The following is a 13954-nucleotide window of genomic DNA, read 5'->3' on the forward strand; positions in this document are numbered from 1 at the left end:
GAAATAAATTGAGCTTCGGAGCGGTTGATGAGCGAGATATGAGTCACATGAAAATTTTGCATTTGCATGACATCTGCATACATGCATTTGCATACGTTTGTATTTTGTAGGTGGGTGGGAATCATGAAGAACTTTGCGAGCAAGCGATCAAAACAGGGGAAGTTATACGTTACTTTGGATCACGGATTTTGAATATCTTGGACTAATTGTTTCCTTTTGTTCTTTACGGGAAACGAGGAGTCGACACCCGAAAGAGGAGACGGGAGTCAACATCCGAAGGAGACAAGAAGAAATCACTTCGGGATTTGAAAATTTGAATATCTTGGAGTGATTGTTTCCTTTTGTTTTACGGGAGACGGGAGTCAACGTCCGAAGGAGACGAGAAGAAATCGCCGGAACTTAAAATTTTGAATACCTTGAGCTGATTGTTTCCTTTTGTTTTTACGGGGGGACGAAGCCAATATTTGAAGAAGACAGGTTTGAGGTTCTCTTTCTTTACAAAGAATTTTCATACGCCGTCGTGCTTGAAATTAAAAAAACTTGGAATTATAGAGCCACAAGGCCCTTTCAAAGAAATATTCCTTACAAATTACGAAACATCTTTTGAATATTATCTTTGATGAGAACATTTGGCAAACGATGAATTTTGATGAAAACGCCCGAGTTTCTATAAAAGGGCATGCTTTGAAAGCTTTTCAAAAGAATGATCCTTCAAATGAAAAGAGGCAAACTTTGTCCTTAAACACGTCCACGACACACTTGAGCGATGAGTGAGAGTGATAGAGCGAAAGAGCTTAATTTTGGGACGTAGGGATCATTCGCGGTGATTACATGGATTTAAATGATGAAAGGCATTTCCATTTCAAAATTATCCATACACATTTGTATCCCTTGATAACCACTCACGAGCCAAAAGGGAGAATTTTATGAATATAACCCTGTCAAGAACCACCCCACAATGTGGCATATTTGGAGGTTCATTGGATGATTCCTTGGAGAAAAGGTCGGGTAAGACTTTATTGTCTTGACTGCATCAATCTTTTTGTGATTAGCTTCGGGTGATTTCGGCAAAGACTTGGAACACCTCAAAGTGAAGAAAAGCATCTCATTTCTATATCCCAAACACTTACCCTTTGAAAAGCCAATTTGAGCCTTTGAATATTCATTTCTAAACCCTTGTTGGTGATCACCCCCCACAGTGGGGCAAAGCAAAGGAATTACCGGCAATGAGTCAAAAGCATGATCGGAAGAATTTTGATCTTGGTCTCAAAGAGCCGGTCGGTGCGAAAATGATGAAGAATGAAAGGGCTAGAAAAAGCAAAGTGCCTGGTAAAAGCAAGGCCAAAGCCCATGAAAAGAGCATCCCGAAAAGGGGCAAATCCTAAAGAAAAATCATTAAGATGAAAAGAGGAAAATCCTCAAAATCAATTGGAAAAAGAATGATCGTGAATCTTACGCAAAAGGCAAATGAAAGTTGGAGAAATGTCAAGGTGATCACCAAAGTTCACCCTCTTTTGAAAATATGGCCGTTCTTAAAGAGCCCACCTTAAACCAAAATACAACTTGTCACGGAACTTTTCGATCTAAGAGGTGTTTCGGGTCGATGCAAGAAATCATACGGGAAGCTACCGCTTAAAGGGGTAAGTACAATCCTGTCTTATCATGACTTCGGGGTTCTTGACTTGTAGACCCGAAGAAACTATTGTTGATCAAAATTCATTTCTAAACTTCAAAATGAATATCCTTTGAAAAGCCTTTGACTCGGCCCGAATTACGGTCCCTTTTAAAATGCCTTCTACGATTAGTCGGATTGTATGAATCTCGAATGATCCCGAAACCTCGAGGTTAGGTTTCTGTGAGCGGATTTGAATTTTAAGAAAAGCCTTCCTAAATGGTGAGAAGCCCTCTTGGATGAAGGAAAATCCTTTTGAAAATTTTTTAAAACAACCTTTTTGAAGAACACTCGGGATGTGTCATTCAAAGTCCATCCCGATGGAGATTTGAAATTGTGATTGGAGACATTTCCCTCACAAATACACTTTGAAAATTTGTCTAGAATTCTTGAATTTTTTCCAAGAACTTAAAGTTGTCATACTAATGATGTTTGATTGAACTTTCTGCGGGTTCCCTGGTGACCCCAAATCCTCGGAAAAGTTGCATTTTAAAGATTTGATTAACTTGGATTTTCTGCGGGTCTTTTGGCATCCCCGGGTCCTCGGATCCTCTGCTTATTTGAAAATTTGAAATAGGGTTTGAGCTGCGTAGGTACACTAGTCAACCTAGGTCCTCGAGATGGCACCCTCTCTCGGACGGTTAGTAGTTGGAGAGACGAAAACCGATCTGCTTATTTGAAAATTTGAAATAGGGTTTGAGCTCTGTAGGTACACTAGTCAACCTAGGTCCTCGGATGGCACCCTCTCGGACGGTTAGTAGCTGGAGAGACGAAAACCGATCTGCTTATTTGAAAATTTGAAATAGGGTTTGAGCTGCGTAGGTACACTAGTCAACCTAGGTCCTCGAGATGGCACCCTCTCGGACGGTTAGTAATTTGGAGAGACGAAAGCCGATCTGCTTTTTAGATGGTGAGTCCCCGCATGGAGGATAGCCAATCTCTTTTAAATAGGTGAAACCCCTTTGTTACAAGGGTGAACCTCCCCCTCGGACGGTTAGTATTTGGAGAGACGAAAGCCGATCCCGCTTTTTAGATGGTGAGTCCCCGCATGGAGGATAGCCAATCTCTTTTAAATAGGTGAAACCCCTTTGTTACAAGGGTGAACCTCCCCCTCGGACGGTTAGTAGTTGGAGAGACGAAAGCCGATCTGCTTTTTAGATGGTGAGTCCCCGCATGGAGGATAGCCAATCTCTTTTAAATAGGTGAAACCCCTTTGTTACAAGGGTGAACCTCCCCCCCCCTCGGACGGTTAGTAGCTGGAGAGACGAAAGCCGATCTGCTTTTTAGATGGTGAGTCCCCGCATGGAGGATAGCCAATCTCTTTTTTTTGAATAGGTGAAACCCCTTTGTTACAAGGGTGAACCTCCCTTTCAGACGGTGAGTAAAGTTTGGAGAGACGAAAGCCGATCTGCCCCCTTTTTTAAAATGATGAATCCCTAGTGGATAGTCAAACCCATTTTAAATAGGTGAAACCCCTTTGTTACAAGGGTGAACCTTCCTTCCAAATCTTCAAACCACCGCTCGACACCGGACGGACGGCCATTGCGAGAATCGCGCCAAACCGTCCACGGGTAATTCCGTACACTCGACTTTTCAACCTCGGATCAACAAATCTCAAACCATAGACAGGTGAGCTACGGGTAAGTCTCTCTCTTCTCATTTCTCTTTCACATAAGACGAGCATGAACTCGAAATAATTCCCAGCGAGTTAGAGCTTTAACAACAAAGGTAAAGCAATCGAATGTCAAGACTAGTTTTCTTTAGATTTTTTCCCCAGAAGTCGATTAAGGATCCAGGTGTCACCTTGTCTTTGAAAGCAACCTCGACCGAGATTACTTTCAAAGAGGGGCATTTGTTGACACCGAATTTTTAATCGGTTTTCTTTAGTTTTATTTTCCAAAATTCATTAAAAATTCACAAAAAATTAAAAAATTATAAAATCAACATTGGAAGCCTTGGCCAAGCATAAGGAACCAATTTGGAACAAAAAATAATTTTTCATGTTTTTCGCATTTTTTTAATATTTTCGAAAATAGGAAAATACTTGAAAAATTCATAAAAAATACTTTTCGAGATCGCAAAAATACAGAAAAATGTTCAATATTTTTCTTTTAATTCCTTTTTCATATTGACCTCAAGAAAAATCAAAAATTGAGTTCAATTTTAGGTGTTTCTTCATAATGCCTAAGGTTGAATTTGCATAAAAAATACCAATTGAGTCTTTTTATTTGCAATTTTTGCACATTTTAAGTCTAGACATTCAATTGCAGTCCCTTTGAGCTTCAATTTGATTAATTGCACCCTCAATTGCACGAATTGCGCGAATTAGACAAAAATCCCCAAATTATTTGCGATTAAGTCCCTCAACTTGCCAATTTTTGAAATTAATCTTAATTGAGGGACTATCATGGTAAAATTGGACTGTCACCCTATGTTTTCATACATTTAGAATTGATTGGAATGGGTCTCATGGTCCAATTTGGTCAAATTGACACTCAATTGAACTTTTCCCTAATTTGGGCAAATTGAAAAATTTGGGGTTTTCATGTAAATTGATGGGAACTTTTGGGCAAAACTACTTTTTTAGATAATATTCAGGCCCCTGAGTTCAATTTTGAAATTTAATTGCAAAAATTCCCAGCCAATTTGGTTTAATTTTGAAATTTGCATAAAATTCACCTTATGCGAAGCGGGTTCGGACCGGTCGACCGCCCGGTCGGACCGGTGAACCGATCCCGAACGATACTTCATCTTCCCCAAATTCACCCGTGCCATTTGCAGGTTCAACGATGGACTTTGACGATCAAATTGGAGTTCAATTCGTGCTTAATTGGATCAATAGAGGTGGGGCTTTTGTTCGTCAAGTCAAGATCCGTCGATTGCCACCGGCGGCACGGCCAATGGCCGCCGGAGCACGGCGGAATCGATAGTCAAAGTTCCCGGCGACCGAAAGTCAACCATTTCAAAACCAAGTGCAATTCTTGCTCGTTTTTGACTCAACGGACGTCCTAATGGACTTGGACGGAATCCTAGTGATTCCGTCACCGTCCCGCGGCCTGAAATCACGTGGGCGCACGTGAATCACCCTCGGCCAGCTCACGCCCGACGCGCCAAATTTCAAAAGCTCACTATAAAAGCCCGAGGAGGATTCTAGAACGGGAGAGGCTCATTTGTTCGCTCAACACGAGAATAGAGAGAGGGAGTTAGAGAGAGAGAGAGCTCTCGACGTCCGCCATTGGTGAAGGTTTGAGCGACTACGTGGATTGCTCGTCAAGCCAATCCCGAGCAAATCGAGCTTCGCAATCCACTTCGGAAGCTTCACGGCAGCTCGGAAAGCGACCGAGCCATTTGGATTAGCTGCGATCTCCAAATCGGGTAGGTCGAACTTCCGATTCCTCCATTGAGCATCAATGGCATCGTCTTGTTCCGAGCACGATTTTTGAAATTATTGTATGCGTTTTGCTTCCTGAACTACGCTGACCACTTCCGCATATCCATTTTGCCTCGATTTTGCATAAATACCTCCGATCGAGTCCGCGAAATCCAACCTCCATGGCCGAACAACTGTCGAAGCTTGCCTAGGCGATTCTAGGCCAAACCAGGTCGATCGACTGCGGGTAAGGTTTCTAAACCTCCTCCGAGTGAATCCTGTGGTTGAATCGAATAGTTATGCTCTATTTCGTATGATCGAGTTCTGCGATTGTGAAAGCGTGTAAGCTTGATATATGTTGATCCCGTGGGTGAAATCACTTAATCTTTGGATATGTTGATCGGGAAGTTTGAGCGAGTCGATCGCCGTTGGTCCGAGGTCATTCCGGCGAGATCTCGCCGTTAGATCTCGCCGGAGATTCTCGGCCGTTCATTTGTTGTCGTCGCGGTGAGGAAGACGATGCGGACGTGGCGGTCAACGAGTCAAAGTCCTAGGTGGCATTCGGTGATTAGTCCAAGTCATCGGCGGCTCGGCCTAGTCGTTGGCGCGAATAGTGAGTCGGCCTTGATCCGACGGCTAGGATAAATAGATAAGTTTGATTTACGACCGTCGGATCGTTATTTTGTATTTTCGGATATTAGGTATATTAGTTAGAAAATAATAAATAAAAAACGGTGTCGTTTTGAATAAGTGGTGCGGCGTCGTTTAGGACATGTTAGGAATGAACGGCTGGATTAGATCTAAAGTTTGATCGTAGCCGTCCAGTACTAAAGGAAACGTCGTCGTTTTGGGTCTAGAAGAGTTGACGGCTCGGATTAGATCTCAAATAGATCGTAGCCGTCCATGCATTTATTAGATACGGCGTCGTTTTGCTTAAGGTTGAGTCAACGATCCGGATCAATTTTCGGGTTTAATCGCGGCCGTTCTTTTGTTTTGGGATAAGTGACGTCGTTTTGGTGTAAGAGGCCGAAGTGTAGTCGTTTTGTTTGAGCATGAGTCGACGGGCGAGATCAAATCGAGATTGATCTCGGCCGTCCGTTATTTTCTTTTGTATTCGGATATTAGAAAATATATTAAAAAAAAAAAAAAAAAATATTTAGATAAATGCATATACGGTGTCGTTTTTCTTAGGGTTCGAGCGGGTCATGGGCGGTCGGACCGGGTTGACCGGTCGTTGACCGGGTTGACCCGGTCCGGTTTGTTAATAAAAAATAATAAAAAATAAAAAGAAATTTCCAAAAATCCAAAAAAATTGTAAAAATACTTAGAAAATTCATAAAAATTCCCGATTTTCATAAAAAATTTCTAAAAATTTGTAGATCGATTCGGGACTCATAAAGTCTGGATCGAAAATTTTTGAGACTACGAGGGTTGATTAATTTCGATCCGGAAAATTCCCAATATTTTTGAAAAATAAATAAAAATTCAAAAAAATAGAAAAAATTAGAAAAATTCAAGAAAATCACAAAAAATGAGAAATGGCCACATTCAAGCTGGCCAAATCGAAATTTTGTGATTTTCTAGTCCCAAACCCCAAAAATGACCATTATACCCTTACGGGCCATCCGCCCCAAATTTTTACCAAATCACCCCGATACCCAAAATTGATTTGTGTGTGGGCCGATAGGGCCATTTTAGACATATTGAACCTTGATTGATTGATTTGATCGATTGTAATGATTTTGATTGCGCATTATTTTTTCTTGATTGTGATTGATTAGGATAGAAAAATCCCATACGTATGAATACTTAGATTTTTTTTTTAGGGCCTACCTCACCCGATAGCGCATCCGCATGAAATCTTAGGTTAGAAAAACAATCAACATCGGTAACCGAAAGGGCGTCAAATATGAAACTTGGCGTAACCAAATCCCCGGACCCAAAATCTCCGGTTTTTGCGGAACCGAACGGTTTCTCCCGACCGCTCGGTAAGGTTTTCCGATCGTACCTTCCAATAAATCGATCGGTGGCGACTCCAAATTGCATGTACATCTCGCACATGCCACCCGACCACACAAGGTCAATTTCGATATTTGAAAAATTTTACCCGACATCGCGATTCGAGTAATGGGTCTTGGGAGAGACTCGCGATCCCCCATGTATATGTCTATAAAAAGGAGGGGATCGGCTCGTTAGCCCTATTCCACCCCCGGGAAGGAAATTTCCGGGAGGGTCGCGACAACCCTCCGGGCCGGCGACCACTCAAAACGATCGTCTCGACGAGCCCGTTCTAATGGTATGTTCAATTTACTATTTTGATGAACGAATCATAATCAAAATGTCATGAACAGTAACTACGCGATTAGGGTTAAAATCCTTAAAAAAAACACACCATATCAACACAAAACGATCGGGAATCAAGTAACACATGCTCTGATACCAATGTTGGAAACTTAATCCAATCTAATACATACTTAAAAGCGGAAACATGCTCAATAGATCACCGGATCAGCGATCGACGAAGATACATCACGAGGACATACCTTATTGATCACTAGTTAAATGCCCTTTGCGATCATGGAGTTTTTCTCTGTCAAATGACAATCGACAATTGGGGAGGAGCGTTCTTTTGTTCTCTGTTTTCTTGGAAGTGACATAATGAAGTAACTTGAGAGAACGATGGGGAGGAGTGTTCCTTTTTGTTGATGTAAAATCAACCAACGTGACTTTTCACGTTTGAAGCGGATAACTGCTCAAGGGGATGTGGTTGCCCGCATGAGCGCACACCGTAACCCTGTGACCCCACCTTAATTTAATCTAATAAGTCTTAAAGGGCCGAGGGAGGGTACACGCACGCAAAGGGAGTTGGCCATCACCACCTTCCCAAATCCATCTACCGCTCGGCCATGGGAGTCGCGACACGCGCGCGATGGTCCCCTCTCGCCGAACCAGAAACGAAACAGCCATCAATGTTAATCTTCTGAGTTCCGATCTCGGGGCGGCTTCCAGATCTGAGACACGCCTTCCCTTCATTCCGCTTTCTTCTTCGTGTTTCCGATCCACCTCGCCATATTCTCAAAAGTAGCTGTAGCCGTGTTAATGGTTCGCTTCTGGTCTGGGATTCGTTTCCTGAAGATGCAATTGTTTCGAGCCTCCCAGATCCGAGGCCGTCTACGGGCAAAGAAGCAGTACATGCTCGATCGTCTCCACTTCCCGTTGGCATATTGCGCAGATGGGTTCAGGTACTATCTCTCTCTTGAAGAGATTTTCTGTAGCAGGCAAGGCATTTTGGCAGGCATTCCACAGGAAAATACTTTATGTTGTGCTTATCATACACCCAAAGTCGATCTTCGATTTTTATTAGACTTGGGGGTTCAGTGGCCATTCGGACAACAAACGAAAACGTGACAAGGATCTAAATTAACTAAATCTAGAGAAAAGATAAGTCCAAAAATGAAACCAATAAATTGATGAATTAAAAAGTACAAATTTGGGTTCATGATCGTCGATTCCTTTACAATGATTCGAATCGGCTTTAAGTGGTTGTATATTCAAGTTTAAAATTATAGCTTCATGTCCTTGTTTTTCCGCTATATGATCGTATTTCATAACTGTACCTTATCTTATATATGTGGTTATGCTGTGCACTTGCGATGAGCTCAACTTTAGGATCCACGACCACGAATCCCAGTTATATTCAAGCATGATACATTTTTTCGTTATTGGGATAATCCAAGTACTCTCTTTTGGATTCAGGAAATAGCTCTCCTTATTTTCTTCCCGTTACTAGAAAAAAAAAAAAGAAGAAGAACGAGACATGTTTTCAATGCCAATAAAAAGTAACCCATTCAATGGTATTTAACATCCAGAAAACTGCCCAGCTCCTATCAAGAAATAGAACTAACTAATCCTAAGATAAATGATTGCGCAAGTCTTTTTGCGAACTATCGATTTCGCTTCAACCGTCCTATCCCTGGCTTTCAATCTTCTGCCTTTACCAATTAGTTGGGTTCATTAAATATCAATCATCCCTCAATCGTCACCTAACGTCGATATCAGCAGTTGGCCATCGACGTTCATAATCGTGGGAAAACTCCTTAGCTTCTAATGTCTTGCCGATACTCCAATCATTCAGCACCTATTCATATATTTGCATCATGTCGATAGTTTATACACAGTAACATAGGAAAAATTATCAAAAATTGTGCTAATTTAGTCATAAGCTTTTTTTGTCGATTCAATCCTAAATCTTTTGCATTTGTGCTAATTCAGTCCTTTTGGCCAACTTTAGCCGATAATTGCTGACGTGGATGCCGACCATCTTACGTAGCACGGCCGGTGCTAATGTGAACAAATTTTAATGATTTTTTTTATATTTTCTATAATTTTTCTTATTTTCTTTTTTCGTTTTCTTTCCTTTGCTTTTCCTTTTTCCCTGAACTTAGAGACGATGAGGGCGAGGGCTGCCGACTAGCCACAAGTGAGGGCGAGGATGCTCTTGAGGCCTGGACAAAGGCATCACGGACGTCACCGGCCCTAAGTCTAAGGAAAAAAAGTAAAAAAGGAAAAAAAATAACAAAATTCCCAAAAATTTCAAAAAAAATATCAAAATATAATTAAAGTTCATCTACCAGCATCTGACCTGCCATGTAAGACAGCCGAAATCCACGTTTCCAGCCAAAATTTGCTAGACAGATTCAATTGGCAAAACACGAAAAGGTTTACAAATGAATTGACCAAAAAAAATTATGATTGAATTGATAAAATGCAATAGGACATTTTTGGTAATTTCCTGTCTTGAGGCAAGATAGTTTTTGAGTTCTCACATTCTAACAAATCAGATAAATTCTCAATTGACTTGCATACCGAGATATCAAGAGATTTTGATTCTTTGAGCCCCAGGATCTCCACAAATTCACGACAATTTGTCGCTACTAATTGCTCTAAATATTCAAATTTTGAGTTGCATCATTTGTTTTTACCAAAAAAAAAAAAAAAAAGAACGATGCAACTCAATGATGCTTTACGGAAGCAACTTAAGTTCGCTGCAACCCCGTAAAAAAAAGCTGTCGGAGAGAAGAAAGATTTCCCATGCTTTCTGGCAAGTGACGAGATCGATGTGTTCTCTAACTCGATCTTATTGAGGAACTTTCTTCTCTTACTAGAGGCAAGCATCATGAGTCAAACTTTGCAAATTCCTCAGGGAACTCTCGTAATGCTCCAGCCGGACAAGTACAGTTTGGTTAGTGACGTCTTTCATTGAGTCGAGGATCTTTCTCAATGAATTTCACAATGATAAATGAGGCAGTTTCATGAGGGAGCCAATTGCCTCCAGAAGTGGAGTGAAATTTGTACAATACTTGCCATTAAGCGTCCCCAGCTATCTTCAGAGAACCTGAAAATGAAATTCAGAAATTTCTCGTATAGCTGTTCTATCCGAAAGTTCTTTCAATTCTTCTAATCTACCCTATTCTATAGGTAGTTCCTCGAGATTCTTACAGTCCCTCGAGTCCAAGGAAACGAGACTCTCGACCTTCCCGATAGAACAGCGAATTCGTGCCAACGAGGTGCGACTTTCAAAGATTAGAGTCTCCAAATTTTGTTAAAGGCCGATAGGCAGGAGTGGTACACCTTGAATATGCACAACCAATAAGCTTGACAACTTTTAGCTGCTTTGCCAACAAGAGGAATGAATATATCTCAGGATTAGTACTGAAAACAAGGGGACCTCGAAATACAGAGAAGATGACATCCTTTCCTTTCTTAATCTAACCGAAAGTAGTGCTCCGTGACAAATCTGAGCACAACTAATTTTCCTAGATTAAAATTGTTTGCGAACAAAAGACATTGGACAACTCTCCCCATAGAAGTCGTCTTAATTCAGATAATAACATCGTACAATCTCCACTAACATTTTCACCTCTTCTTGCTTTAAGGAACCTTAAGTTCTACAAATTTCAAAACTGTTCACTTTTGTACATGCGACACCCCTGGTCAACTATCTCATCCGTGCCATCCCTCTCAAAACAAATGGCCTGAACCTTTCTAGTAACCTACAAGCAAAGCAGTGGATATCTTAGTATTGCATCATATGTTTCAGAAAAAGTTCAGGCCAACAAAACGTATATACATACTACACAACACATTTTCTCGCATACGAAGCTTTACACCTGAACGTAACCACATCACATAGACAACTGCAGACCGTAAAATAAGCACGATAACGGCATTAACAGACGTAACAGACACAAGGGGTGCCAAGATTAGAACTTGTGACCTGTTCTCATATGTTTGTTTGATAAAGTTGTGGCTTTGTTGTAGCGGTTCGCAAAATGACTGTGCGGTGAAGCATTGCAATTTATGTGTTTAGAAATACATGTTTTAAAGCTGCAACATCCCTTTTCATTTCCAGACTCTATAGATTTACTGCTAGAAATTTCTTATAGGGGTATTCAGAAAAAAGGGGAGGACAAATATCCCTAGAAACAAGAGCACTCTTGCCATTATGCAATTTAATAGGTAAGATGAATTAAATTACAACAGATGTTACATATTGGACTAAATAAGTACAAAAGAGCTAAGAGAGCAGGGAAAAATAGGTAGTAGGTTACCTTATTTGCTTCTAGTACTTTCAAGGCTTCCTCTCCATAGACCTGGTCTCCTCCTCATCATCCTTACCAAGATCTCTTAATTGACTATATTCTTTACTCAACAACATAACTTAACACTACATCCTTAGCAAGCTAGGCACACGACGTCCTTGGTTAGGCACACATCCTCCTTTCCAAGATCTCTTAATTTACCATATCCTTTCTTGGGAAAAGTACACTAGAAGTGCCATAAGTTTTGTACGGCGTTCACTTGAGTGCCATAACTTTCAAAACGTTCACTTAAGTGCCATAACTTTTAAAAATCGTTCACTTGAGTGCCATGTTGACATGGTAGCCGGAAAAGTTGACATGGCAGCCGGAAAAGTTACTGTAGACGCCGGAAAAGTTACCGTAGCACGTCGGTAAAGTTAGCGTAGACGCCGGAAAGATGACGTGGCACTCCGGAAAGCCGACGTGGCACGCCGGAAAAGTTACTATAGCACTCAAGTGAACGATTTTGCTCCGACGTAGCACTCAAGTGAACGATTTTTGAAAGTTATGGCACTCAAGTGAACGCCGTACACAAGTTATGACACTTCTAGTGTACTTTTCCCTCCTTTACTCACCACCATATGTTACTTAACCTTCAGTTCTTCAATTACCAAACTGGATAAACGCCACGGTGCTCTGGCAAATTTGGTATGCATGCCAATGAAAAAACAAGCAATGTTCAGAAATATTTGTTGATATCCATGTTCTAATGCATCGTACCTTATTCTCAATATCTTGTGGACATCTTTCAGTACTTCTCTTAATTTCTTAGGCGTTTCCCATATTTTCTTGTTGGATTACACACACAAATATGAATCTGGAACCTCAAGAGATAAAGAAAATCGTCCTAAATTTATGCCAAAAGGCATTTCGAGGATAGCAAAGGCATTCATTTCCTCAAGTTTATACTAGTAGTATAATCCAAATTTCACCTTGATCAAGTATAGCTTCACATCTAGATGTGACAATTGTGACATCCCTTGTCCCACATCGCTTAGGAAGGGAGTCCTGTGTTAGTTTAAATGGCAATGGGTCTCCTTAGACTTGCAAGACACGTTTTATGAGGGTTGTATGGGCGGCCCTCGGAGAAACAAAACTGTGAGGACTGTGTGTCCAAAGCGGACAATATCTTGCAAGTAGTAGGCCCAAACCATTACAGTTGGTATCGGAACCGACTTCACACGGAATGTGTGGACGAGCCAACTTCCGACAGCATGTGTGGACTGCGGTGGGCGCTCGCTGGTGCCGCCGAGGGCATAGCGAGGACGCCGTGCTGCTAAAGGGGGGATTATGTGACATTCATTGTCCCACATCGCTTAGGAGGGGAGTCCTGGGTTAGTTTATATGGCAATGGGTCCCTTTAGACTTGCAAAACGCGTTTTATGAGGGCTGTATGGGCAGCCCTCGGAGAAACAAAATCGTGAGGAGTGCATGTCCAAAGCGGATAATATCTTGCAAGTGATGGGCCCATGCCATTACAACAATAATCTTACTTCCCGATTTATCATCCACATTCGGTTGTTTCTTGAATATCTAGAAGGAAGCTGCAATGCATAAATTCTCCACGGGTGAGAGTGGTATTGCCAATGCCGCCCATACCATAAATTCCAATTGTTCGTGTCTTGGCTAGCAATCCAATAATCTTCTTCATATCATCATCATTGCCAACCAAAGTCTCGGGAACATCTACCCAAAAACCCCGTCGTAACTCACTCATAACCATACAAATTCTCCTTGGTGCCTAACAAAAAAACAACACACAAGAAATTAAACAATCATACCAAATCCCATTGGACGACATCACCATACCAGCACATATAAAAAAGGATTATGAACAGACAATATTTCAATTCTACCAATGAGGAATTTATGATTACAGTAGCAAGATCTCATTGAAAGTAAGTCAACAAAGAATAGATGGAGATGAAATTACATACCCATTAGCCATTTTCTCTTATTCCCATCCTTCCAAGAAGGCGACATCTCCAAGCTGCTGTTGCCCCGCCTCTACATCCCTTTGCTCAAAGCACATCTTTGTGTGAATGGAAGGCCTCCCAGAAGCTCCCCATGCTCTTCTTGTTCTACACCATCCGAACGAGCTGGCGGAAGATGGGGATCGAAATCTTGGACCGACGATCGCGTCCATAATGTTAAAAATATGTCTCGAGTTTGAGCCCGAAAAGAAAATCTAAATTGAGGAAATAAATAAATATTTATTGACGTCCTCCGCAAATCCTATTTCTTGTTCATATAATCCAAGTCTTAATCCAA

At 41.3% G+C, this 13954-nt stretch overlaps 1 protein-coding gene across 1 annotated transcript in view; it reads right to left on the reverse strand.

Annotated features, from left to right (window-relative positions):
- LOC115749655 overlaps positions 1–12652 on the reverse strand; it is a 145755-nt gene extending 133103 nt beyond the window's left edge. The window contains exon 1 of the transcript XR_007198182.1: positions 12616–12652. The gene's annotated coding sequence lies outside the window, so the exon portion shown is untranslated. The remainder of the gene's footprint in view (positions 1–12615) is intronic.
- Between the last annotated feature and the right edge of the window lie 1302 nt (positions 12653–13954).

The sequence above is a fragment of the Rhodamnia argentea genome, chromosome 4 (assembly GCF_020921035.1).
Source record: "Rhodamnia argentea isolate NSW1041297 chromosome 4, ASM2092103v1, whole genome shotgun sequence".
Lineage (NCBI taxonomy): Eukaryota > Viridiplantae > Streptophyta > Magnoliopsida > Myrtales > Myrtaceae > Rhodamnia > Rhodamnia argentea.